The following is a 12,826-nucleotide window of genomic DNA, read 5'->3' as shown; positions in this document are numbered from 1 at the left end:
ATCTTTGACGAATATTGATACTCCACCCTCCTTTTCTGGTTCGGTCCAAGTTTTGGGGTCGAAAAGCATGGTATGAGGTATAACCTGGTAGTGCTGAGGTGCTCTCGGGAGCCTTGAACCAGGTTTCTGTTACTGCACAGATATAGATGTTCTCCATGCTAAGGAGAGTTTCGAGTGCATGCATCTTGAGGTTTAGACTTCTGGCGTTGAGTAGCATTACTCTTAGTTTCTTATCCCTTGTGATACCTATGGAGGTGGGTTTGTCTTTTGAGCCTTGCCTAAAAAAGGCACTATGGGGGTAGCAAGAGCCTTTGCCAATATCCGAAAGCCCAGGGGTGACAGGTGCAAGCCGTCCCTAGTGAAGCATCGTGGCTTGTCAAGCATGTCATCCCAGGCTGACAGGCATTGGATCCCCTTTCAATGACACCAATACTTAAGCCAATTGTTGAAATTGATCATCTTGTCTTCATATTGTGGCATCATTCTTGGTGAGGGTAAGATGCTACTCAAGGTCAGGGTCATACCGGCCTGGGCCACATGCTCAGAGAGCTCCTCTATGTCTCTTTTCATGTAGTCCAGGGAGGTACGTCTCAGGTCATTCACACCAGCATGGACAATGACCGAGTCATATTTGTACTTGCCTTGGAGTGACCCGAGTGCTTGTGTTATGTGGCGGATCTTAGCGCCCGACAGGCAGCTCACCGTGACCTTCTCCTTGTTCAGCCTGGTGAGCGGGACGTCAGTGTGCCTGACGATATAGAGTCACCTATTACAAGTGTATCAGGTGTGTTGTTTAGCCTTAAGGGCTGTGACTGTTCGGCACACTGGCTTTATGAGCTATGTGTTGCACATGTTTTGTTTTGGGGTAGTGGTTGCTTGGGTGTCTGCTTTGGAGGTCTCTGCTGCTTAGGCAGATTTTTATTTAGAGCCTCTGAGTATGTTTTTGTGTGTTTATGTGTTTGGTTTGCTGTCGTGGTAGGTCTATGTGAGACTGGAATTGTAGTGAGTGTGGTTTCCTTCTCCTCCTGACAGGTTTCGCCAGTACTGAGTTGAGAGAGCTTAGCCTCCAGTTTGGCTATATGGTTGCATCTCTCACATGTGTTGGAATTTGTTGGGAGGAGGAGAGGGTTGTCTGTGTACATGAGGCAGTTGTAACATTGCCTCAAGATTCCCAGATTCACCAGCTGGACCAGAGAGGAGATTGACAACTGATCTTTGGGCATGCTAGAATAGTATTGGGAATTCCTTTATAATTGGAAAAAAAAAAAGGAGCCAATGGGGAACAAAGTACTCAAGGGGAGTTTGTGAGGGTGTAGTGCTTTTAATTTTTTACTGCTAACTTATATAATTGCTTTAGTGAGCAAGTGCCAGGTAACTTAAATGCAAAAATGACAAACAGTAACTTTCTTTCAAGTGAAACAAGGAAATAAGTACAGTAAGCAATGCAGATGTCACTAGGGATCCACAGAAGCGCTGAAAAAGCCACGTTTTAGGTGGAATTAGTGTTTCAGGGAAATAAGCAAACAAGCAGACAAACAAAGCTAGATTCAGCAGGCCTGGATCTAGACTATGCTACAGCAAACAAGGTGTACCAATTCCAGTAAGAAACAGTTCAAATATGCAGGCACTATAAGCCTTTAAGCAGAAATTCCCAGCTCAGAAGGGCAGAGTCCAGCCTCTCCTCCCACAAGAGTGCAGACCACAAACCTTCTTAATGTAAAATAACTGGCCTGAAGCCCAAGTGTTTAAACCAGAACTAATACACTTTTAGAATAACAGACACTGAGCCCTCAATCAGCAGTTCCCAACTTAGAAGGATGTATGATAGCTACACTTTAATCAAGTTACTACCAAGCAGTAATAAATACAATTGAATACTTTAAAAGAAAGCCCTGGATTAGTCAAATTTTATACAAAAAAGCTAGATTCAGCAGGCCTGGATCTCTATCTACTATACAACAGCAAACAAGGTGTACCAATTTAGTAAGATCAATACAAAATATGCAGCATCACTAAAAAGAAATTCCCAAGAAATTCCAGCTCATACTACTATACTTCTATCTGCCGGCATTTATTTTACAAGCCCCATTTTATTACTTGGTCACCCCTTTCACATGGGTTAGTATACCATTATTTTTGCTTTTATTTGCTGTGCCTCTGTTGAGCAGTGACACTGAGTGTATATCTGGGGTATATCATCCCATCTCCATCCATTTGTTCTCTTGAACAAGGCCAGCGCCAGTCTGCCTCACTCTGCTCATTTTATTTTTATTCCACAGCATATTGAGTGATGTTGGGTGATGAATCTATCCCTCTCCAGCCAGCCCAGGTCCTATTAGGTTTAGCCTTGTGGCTCTGGTCCCTCCCTTGATTTTGGCTCTGATTTTTTTTTTTTTTTGGGGATATTCATCAAATCTCAGTTTGACATGGCCTGTGTAGTAGTGCCAAAGAAGGTCTGGAGCTGCAGAGAGCGACTGAATAGAATAGAGCTGGAGTTCTTTCAGTCCCTTTTAGGAGCAGATGTTTTGACTCTTTATCCTTTTTGGTGAGGAACTTTGTCGGGTCAGATGCATTCTGATGTCGCAGATACATATCATTGGTCTGATGAGACTGAATCATTATTATTGATGATGATGAGTGAGAGAGAGAGAGACCCTTGATCTACTTGATAATCCCTTCTTGATGATAATCCCAGTGGGAAGGTCTGTGGCTACTAACTACTTTAGCTACACTAACTACTTTAGCTACATGGGTGTCTGGTCCCCAGGTCCTCTGCCAAACTTCTTCTGTCAGTGGTGATTTGCCACCTATTTGGTAGCTAGGGGTAACCTTTTTTTTAGTATGATTGCTTTTTCTTTTTTTTTTTTTATTTTTTTTTAATTTATTGGCACGGGCACCAGTTATCTGTTTTGATGTCTGAAGGATATGTGTGTCAGATGTGTTTTGTCATCTGCAAGATGTATTTTCAGTCATCTGCAAACTTTGTCTTTGTCAGCCATAACCTGTGCTGCTTGTTGGTGGCGAAAGTAGATGCCAAAGTGGTGGAGGACAGGCAAACCCTGTGGTACACCACTGACAACGACTGGTGACGTGAGACCAGTGACCAGCCTCTCTGCCCCTTTGGTTCTGTCCTCTCTGTCCAGTTTCAGCACATTGTGATGTGTGTTTTTTTAACATTTAACATGGGTTTTGATTGATTTTCAGTGATGTATTGTATCGTAGGCCCCAGTCGAGGTTCCCTAGGTCTGTATGGAGGTGAGCTGTATGCTTTGGCTTTGCTTTTTGAAAGAGAAAGAGTCTTCAGGTAGTCCTCAGAGAGAGTGCAGACCACCCTCCCTCCTAAGTGCAAACCAGAACCCCTGAACCCTCAATCAGCAGTTCCCAACTTAGAAGGATGTAAGCTACCTGTCCTGCCACTACAGTGCAGAGCACAAACCTTCTTAATGTAAAACAACTGGTCTGAAGCCCAAGTGCTTAAACTAAAAGGCTTAGAGCGAGTTACACCAAGCAGTAATAAATACAACTGAGTACTTTTAAGATGACGCAAAAGCAAAATAAAGTAGGAAGAAACACAAATACAGTAAAAGCAGATTTTTTTTTTTTAAGTGAGCAAATGAGATGGGCCCAGGAGGAGTATCTAAGTGCAAATTTACAAGAGGGGCAGGCAGTTTCAAAGCCACCAAGAGTAACACCAAGACAAAAACAGGGAGGGTGGGTAGGGACCTACTGAAAAAACAGTCAACTTCCAGGTAGATATTGCTCAATGCAACACAAACAAATTACTTTAAAAAGTGCAGATAAAAGTTACTTAGCTACACTTATGTGTCCAAGTTGATATCATGCAGGTCTTAACCGGCCAAAGCTCACAGTTTAAACAGAAGATAATTCACTGTACCACTTGTATAAGATAGAAGCTGAATCTGAATACGCCCTTTCAATTAACAAATTGTGCTGTGGAGGTGCTTATTTGTGATTTCATAAAAATTAATACAGCCTGTTTCTTGCACGTTTTCTGGTAGAGCAGAAAATCTCAGGTTTTCCTGCAAGCTATATCTCATAATTCTACCATTTTTTTAAACATCTCTTCTAGCACAGTCTCATACTCTGTCAGCCTTTTCTTCATTTCAGCCACTGATTTTTGCAATTTTATCAGTTAGTCTGAATAGTTATTTGAAGCTACTTCCAGTTTTTCCAGCCTTTTGTTATTTCAGATGCTATACTCCTTTAATGTTTCTTTTAATCACCTCTGAGTACAGCTGACTCATTTTTACTTCTAGATTACTGAAAACCATGTCTTGCACCAAAGTTGGAGCTTGAACTGCTTTTTGCTTAACAGCTATATGATTCATCCCAGTCAGCGTTTTCTCTTCACCTTTTCTAGTTGACTTTCTTCCAGGCTTTCCAAGTTTCATCTTTGCTGGCAGCCAGGCAGTGTACTTACTTAACTGTTTGTTTCTTTTTATTGTATACATTTTTTTTTTTTTTTTTTACGTGATGTGTGTTCACATTCTAGAATGGGATTGAAATTAGTCAAATGGCATCAGTGTTCTACAACAATCAATAAATTGTCTAAGTTAAATTATACAACCCCCCCATTAATATTCCAAAACGTACACAACGATTGGTCAGCATGCACATTGTAAATCAGACTTATACTAAGGGAAAAAGGTCCGGTCGCCCAAACTTTTTCCATTAGTATAATTTTTTTTTTTGTTACAGCAACAGCGAACGCAAGATCTCCGTTGCTTTGTAGAAAGTGTCTCACTATGTTAAAGGAGTTTAACATAGCGAGACAGCTTTAAAAAAAAAAAAAAGATCTTCTTTTCTCCGGTGCTTTTTTTAAAGCTGTCTCGCTACGTTAAACTCCTTTAACATAGCGAGACACTTTCTAAAAAGCAACAGCGATCTTGCTTTCTCTGTTGCTTCCACACACAGCTCTGATGTACTGCGTAAGCATACACATGCGCAGTACATCAGAACTGCCGCAGAATACCAGACAGCTGGGAAAGGGCAGCATGGAGGCATTATAAAATGCCATTATTTACGAAAAGTAAGTTTTTTTCCCCTTAAATAATGTCATTGCATAATAGCAATAACCCACTTGTGTGCGAGTAATGGTGAATTTACCCACGGTTGTCTGTTTGGCCACTCGGGCTTCACTCTCGTGACCAAACGACATCAACCGTGGGTAAATCCAGCATTACTCACACCCAGGCGTGGGTTATTGCTTAAATAAATAACCACTTTCTTAGTTAATATGAAGAACTGCTGAGGGAAAAGACCTTTATGTGACAAGCTCATCATCTGCTGCTTGATTTGAACATCTGAGACCAGTAAAGTAGAGGGTTCATCTGCAACTACAGGTGGAAGTTTAACTGATTCTTCAGTATCAGACAGAATACAACTTTAATTATCAATTTGGTGTGAAAGAATCTGCTATAGCACTTGTTGGAGGCTAAAATGAAATAGAAGACTTTTAATTTCTTAAGTGTATTAAGGGATAAAGATGTAAATTCCTGTCCTGGAGAGTTTTAGTAGGGCTTCTGACAGGTTTTTAAGTGCCATACAGTTCTGATTCATTATCAGACTGAAATGCTGAAAATGTCTGAGAAAGCAGGTATACTGTCATTTTCTCACATATCCATCATTTAACCTGAAGGAAGTCTACACAGATATTTCACCTAAAGGTGTTATGAACCTCCCCGTCAGATTAAGCAAAGAGTATAGCTGCTAGCAGGTGCAGTAGCCCAACAACAGGTGAACTTTCTAAGTGCTTTGATTTTATGAACCTGTGAGCCTAGGCTAAATAGCACAAAAAAAGGAAAACATACCTCCTAACAGAAGAGGTATGTAAAAATATTCCCTCATGACCAAAAATGATCTAGAAGGACAACTAGATGAAATGCAAGTACTAAAAACTATTCACACCATACAAACATTGGATAAAGTTAAAACAGGTCAAACAGCCAAAGAAACAGACAGGGGCCAGATCCTTCTGCAGTGATTTTAAGCATGGCAAAGAAGAACTGGAAAGTATGGCATGTATTGTGTTTAACATAAAGGGAGAGGTTTCCTGGTAGCCTGGGAAAGCATGATCTGCTAAGCATTCCTAATACCTGAGACATCAGTGCTATTTATTTAGGCATCAGTGATATTTATTTACTTACGGAAGAATAAGCTCTTTTGTCAGCTTCAATGGCATAGAGAGATAAAGACCTGACAACATTCTAGGAAACCTAAACTTGAACAGATGTTGGGACACTTGATGAAGTTGGCAGGATAGGATGGGCATGCCCCATCCTAGGAGGGGGGGTAGGATGCATGCAGCCACAATTCCTTGAAGGAGGGCAGCATCACAGCACACATGCTGGGGGCTGGCATTCAGCTCAACAAGCCACCACCTGAAGGTAACCTTAATTAGTGAGTGTAAGGGAGCATGCATTCATAGGGGAAAGGCATTGCAGGTCTCCTTGGTAACATGAGTATCTCATCCCCCACCCAGATCGTTTGGACAAAATCCAAGGAGGGCTGACTCTATAATGGGATCTCTGGATGGCTGTTTCCCATGTATTGTACTGCAGTAATTCCACAGTACTGATGAGTGACTGGATTCGGCCCATTTAGGGAGCCAGGATGGTCAGCAGGCATAGGATAAAAAGCATCTAGGCAAACAAATCTTTTCTTATCAGATCAATAGTTGTAGGTGATCACCATTAACACTTGATCTTTGAGAAATTCTGACTGCAAGACTGGTAGCACTAACATACCACTGTTAGCGGCAATTTGTTTAGAGATGCTTCCTACATCCAAAACCTACAGTCTTATAATACCTGAGCAATAACAAAAAAAAAAGATGCTCAAGAAAAGAAGGACCAGGAAGAGAGAAAGGAAGAAATGGAGAATGTTTTCCACAACCAGAGCATCTACTCACAGGTCCAGCATTGTTTTGCATACCGATAACTTTCAGATCTTTGTCAAAGAGTTCCAGCTGATAGCTTGGCAGGACAGAGTACTCAGCTATAGCCTTTTGTGTACACATCCTAGGGGAACAGGCCAATGATCACCTTGGCCTTGAAGGAGATCTTGATTTGGATGTCAAGCTCAGTCTTATAGTGTTTTACAAAGGTATAGGAGAAAGACAATGTAATTGCTATAACAGAATCACCAGTGGAAGCTTTATAAAAGAAGGCAATAAAGGCAGAGACATCCTTGGGCAAGCAAGTGCAACTTGCAACAGCCCTGATAAGTTTTCCATATTTTTCACAACAAAAAAAGTGTAATTTGAATGCCACTTGGAAAAGATAACTTTGCAATTTACTTATGGTCTTTTTCCTTGGATAAAAAAAAAAAAAAAACTGGTAACATTTCTTGAATTAGTTTGTCTTCTGTACACAATAACTTATTTGCAAATAACCATCGATGTCATGGCAAAGCTGTTGTATAGAACTTCAATGCTAAGAAAAAAATAGATAAAGATGATTAAACTGATTAATGTTGGATTCTGAACTGAAGTTTATACAAGGATATTCTATCTTTATAACCTATTAAATATGGCAAAGAAACAAATGGAGCCTGAAACTTTAACTTCTTGCTCATCTAACCTCCGCTATATAGTAAGTCTTCTAAATAATATGTTCATTCAGCTCTACATATGAAGATGGCTTGAAAGGAAACATGAGTTTTTTTTTACTATATCATATAAATGTTTCTGTCTCTCACTTGCTGAACTGGGCTGGCTTGAACTCCCTCACCTCCTTCAATGGTATCAACTCTCACTCGTCCACAAACTAGTAAACCATCCACTATATATCCCGTCCCTCCAGAATCTACTCCAACCCTATCGCACCACCAGACCACTAAGATCCAGCAACAAAAATCACTTGCAGATCACTAAAGCCAATAACTCTGCTTGTGAAGCACTATTCTCTTGCACCATAGCCAAATTATGGAACTCCCTCCCACCCACAATTACCTCCGTACCATCATGCACCCACTTCAAAACTTTACTAAAAGCTCACCTAAAAACATGCTGGCTATGCCTTTGCAACTCCCACTCTAATATCACCCACCCCATCCAACCACTACCTTTCTTTCCACTCCACTAACTACCTTGACTATAGCAAGCTCAGATGCTCATAAGCCCAGTACTTGTACAGCAGGAACTGTTGTCTACTGATTTACTATGTTCTTCATCTGTAAATATGTTGTAAGTAATCGTTATGTAAATTGTTAATCACTATGTAATCCAATGTAGCTACTGTCTGTTTATTTTAACTGTGGAGCTTTTCTCCCCGGGCCTCCGCTGAAAATGGACCTACGTTCAGTCGGACACTCCCGGTCAACAAATATAAATAAATGTACCATGAAAGATCACGGTCTCAAAGGAATGGACCTCACAAAAAGGTAAAGGAGCAGAATCTTGCATAAAGTAAAATAGAAACAGCAGCTAAATTAACTTTAATGTAGAAATACTGACAAATACTGAAGGACTAAGGTGGTACCTCTCTCATAGCAGTTCAAACGGAAAAACATTTCCACTTTTACTTAAAAAAGCTTATTGAGATTTAGGGATAAGGTTTCTGGGAAGGCTTTAAATCAAACACAACCCTAAATGGAGAAAAAAAGAATGAAGGAACCATATTGTTAAGAGTGCACAAAGCTTGAGATGCATTGTGCCTGATGAATGACTCTGAAAACACATATTATAAGAAAGATGAACAGAGTGAAGTTAAGCCGTAGTTCTAAATGAATTGAACCTATAACGGTCTGGATCCATAAGTGGCACCCTTGAAATGTTTAGCCTTAAAGATGAACTTTAACAATGGAGGAAGTGAAGGAAAAGCACGGAAGCTCCTGGTGAAGACAAGATGAAAGCACCACTCAAGACTGTTATTGGGTGATGAAGAAATAAGTAAAGAGGCAACATAAGTGACCCCATTCCTTGAATATGGCCTAGGCTATGAAGAGACAGATGGACGGCTTACGGGTAAACATTAGCTTTCTGATCAGTCCATCTGCAAAAACACTGGACTCTCCAGAACATGTACAGATGCCACAGAACTGTATGGCTGCAAGGCCCATTCCCAGAGACTCAGTGCTTCTCTGGATAATACACGAGTGACTGCCCCCTTGCTTGTTGATGTACCAACCTATTACCATGTTGTTTAGCTCAACTGACATTTAGCCCTTGGAAAACCATGAATTTGAGAGGAATACTCTTAGTTCTCTGGCATCTCCAACACTTAGATTTTTGACCGACTTGGACCAAAATCCTTGAATTGTATTATCGTTTACATGCCCCACCCACCCATCCAACAGAGCTGCACTATGATTAGCCAAACCTCAATTTGAAAAATGCTGCTTTTGGTGAATATTTAACAGTTTGACCTGCTTTTCCTCACCCTTTCCCAGAGGTATGGCCTTAGAGTCAGTACATATAATTAATGGGGATAAGGGGTAGACAGGCCAAAGAGTTTTACTCCCAGAAGAAGAAATGTTGACCTGTCAAATTTTCACTGAAATGAGCAATTACCAAATTGAGACATAGCAAATAGTGCAACCCAGACAGAAAGCATCAGTGGTCAGTGATATCTTCCAAAGGGAGCTACAGAGGATAATAAAGGATTACACACATGAAGCAACAGAAAAGTTAAGTAATGCAAGACTGTAAAAATGTTATCTTAGCATCCAAGGGGTCCCAATTCCACATCCACTAGACTCTTAGCATCCACTGAAGAAGGCTGGGGAACCATTAGAATAAAAGCTACAATCAATTTGGAAGTGATCAGACACAGGCAAGTCAGAACTTTTTTTCAAGCTACTTTAGAAACCATACATAGAACATTTTTTTTGTCCTTCCAATGAGTAGAAATGTCTAACACACAATACATCATAATATCCTGAAACAACCTGTAAAGTCTCGAGTTGTATCAAAATTAGGATTAGCTTAGCATAGCTTAAAGTAAACTGTAAGAACTGGAAAATTTGAAGCAGACAGTCACTGTGCCATAACAGCCTGTTTCTCTACTATCAGCTGCTACAAGAGAGCCATCTATTTTTATTTTATTATTTTATTTTACATTTGTTGACCGGGCTAGTCTGGCTGGATACATGTCCATTTTCAGCAGAGGCCCGAGGAGAAAAGCTCCACTAAATACTAAGTACATTACATAATAAAATCATTACTGTTAAGAAATAGCAAAAATTGGAAGTCAGAAGACCATACAGAGTGAAAGATAATTTTAAAGAGAAACAAGTTTACCATATGCAGTTCATTACATATTAGCAATTATACATAAATTATGCTTAGTTAGATTAGAACAGATAAAGGAGGAGAAAATGAGACAGGTAGAGATAAGAAGAGTGAAGGAGAAATAGAGTAAGAGAAAAGGTTAGTCAGGTGTACTGCAGGAACAAAGCCAATGGTTTAGGTAGTAAAGTTTAATTTTCTGTTTGAATTGTGGCAGGGATGTAGTCAAGGTTATGTCACTAGGTAAGAGATTCCAACTTCTACCTATAGTTGGAGTGAATAGAGAACCACCTGCTGTATTGTTTACCTTTATTGATTTTGTCATGAGTTTACTAGAAGAGCGAAGTGAGTTGAGATTGTTGTAAGGGATTAGAAGTTGAGAGTATTGGGGTGTTGTCAGGAAGGTGTAATATGTTGTGGGCTATAGTGAGTTGGGGGATTATTAGGTAGTTTTGAAAGAGAGCTTAGGGGAAACACCTTAATTCCCTGCAGTTTCATAGTTACTGCCATGCATTTGGTAAAATCCCGGATAGGTGAGGCAAAGTAGTAAGATTCTAAACTGTCTAACTCCTACATGCAAGGATGCCTTTGGGAATACTTTATTATGATTTGCAGAAAAGTGTTTTAAAATTGAGGAAACCCATGAAGTTTCCTCTTGATAGGAGAGGAAGAACTGAATGAAGCTTAACCATGACAAAGTACTCTTATGATAGAGGTACTGTGGCAGCTGTAATCCAGAACTGGGCAAAGGTCCCACAGTTTCTTAGGGGTTAAGAAGCAGGAATAATACCAGTCCTTCATGGTCATGAGAGCCTAACATGATGGTTGTGCATGAGGACCTTCTGTATCTTCTACTTGCTGCTTACTTTGGATGAGGTGAAATATCCAGCCAGGCGAGGAACTGTAGGATTCAAAGAGAAGTTTAACTGACAGCCCTTTGCTATCACCTGATCATACATGCATCACTGGTAACAGCAAAGCATTCAGGTGTATTTAGCAAACACCTCTTTCTTACCACCTCCATTCAGAAGTCACAGTCAAAGTACGGAGTGCTGTGGTCATCCCTAGCCACCCTGGAAAATGCAAAGGACCTCATCATCTGGACCACTGTCCCTGGTAATCAGGAAAAGTGGCAGATCCCTCTTTTAGGAATCCTGTTATGGAACATTTTGGTATCCAGTAGCTCTTGTGAAAATACATTTACTTGTATTTAATTTTTTTCATCAGGATAGCCCATCTGGGTAACATGTCACTTTTCAGTGGAGATCCCTGAGAAAAACTCCATGAATACAAGTATAGCAAATATAATAAACATACTAGTGCAAATGTACAGTACACAAATATAGTTTTATAAAAATGGATTATCGGTCTTCAAAGCAAATTTTATAATACAAATGTTCTTAGTCAGAGTGGGAGAATTGTATGAAAGACTGCTGTGAAGGGTTTACTTTCTGTTTTATTGCTTTCGGTGAGTCTCAATTCTGATCCAAATATAGAGTCTCTTAAACGGAGAATGCAAGAATGATACTTTCACGTCCTCAGCAAAATGGGTTACTCCCCACTAGGAGTGCCAACAAATGATTGTCACATCCTGTTGCCTTGGCAGACCCAGTACAGGTGACTCAAATCAGATGGGATCAATCAGTAGAAGCAGTGGCAGTATGGGTCCTGAGCACTGATGTGTAGTTGCTATAAGAATGAATGCAATACTATCTTACAAGACCCTGTGGAAATACAGTATCTGTAGTCAGCACTCTTCTGAAATGCTATTGTATCAGTCCTGTAGTCAACGCTCTTCTGATTCAGATATTATCAAAATGCACTCATCCCCTTCTGTGAAGTAATACAGCAAAACAAATAGGTCGAGCTGGATCTGTGTTCTAACCCAATAAACAAATTTTATGAGCAATATTTTTCAAATACATCAATTACAGAAGTGGCAGTAAACAATGTATTTAAAAAGTATGCTGCCATTATTTTTATCCAAAGCAGTACAGAAAAAATTGAGAAGAATGTGTAAAAAAAAAAATATAGGGTACATCTAGCAAAGAAACACTGAGTATAACTGGCAACTCAGATCAGTGATTACACAGTAGCAACTCTTTACTGTGACTGAACCCAACCTACCGATTTACTGAACTTGCCAAGGACAGAGGACTGTAAATCCAAGCACTCTCCTTGTGAATGTTATTTGGATTTCCAGTATATACCCCATCCCCCAATCACATTAGCTCATCCTGAATAATTTACAAACAGGATTCATGTAACCTGCCACAGCACTGCAAAGAAATTCAGTTTTACAGTGTCCTTTCAGTTTTGTGACCTAAGCTAGTCTAGGGGTTAGCACAGAGGACTAAAGTTCTAAGCAGTTAATGGGCTACTCCCTCTTCTGAGGTCAAAGATTTTCTTCATTTGTCTATTACGCGACTCTGAGCAAGTTACTCAACCAGACAGTATTCCTCCAGTCACCTTCTGAGAAAGGACAATTTGTCCAGTGGTCTTACCTAGTTAAAAAATAGGAAAAAAATAAAACTAATCATAAAACTTGAATCTCCGGTTCCCCACCTATGGAAGGAT

Source organism: Protopterus annectens, chromosome 3.part0, assembly GCF_019279795.1.
Source record: "Protopterus annectens isolate FY-2018-M chromosome 3.part0, PAN1.0, whole genome shotgun sequence".
In the NCBI taxonomy this organism is placed as follows: domain Eukaryota; kingdom Metazoa; phylum Chordata; order Ceratodontiformes; family Protopteridae; genus Protopterus; species Protopterus annectens.
Note: the sequence above shows the minus strand (reverse complement) of the source record.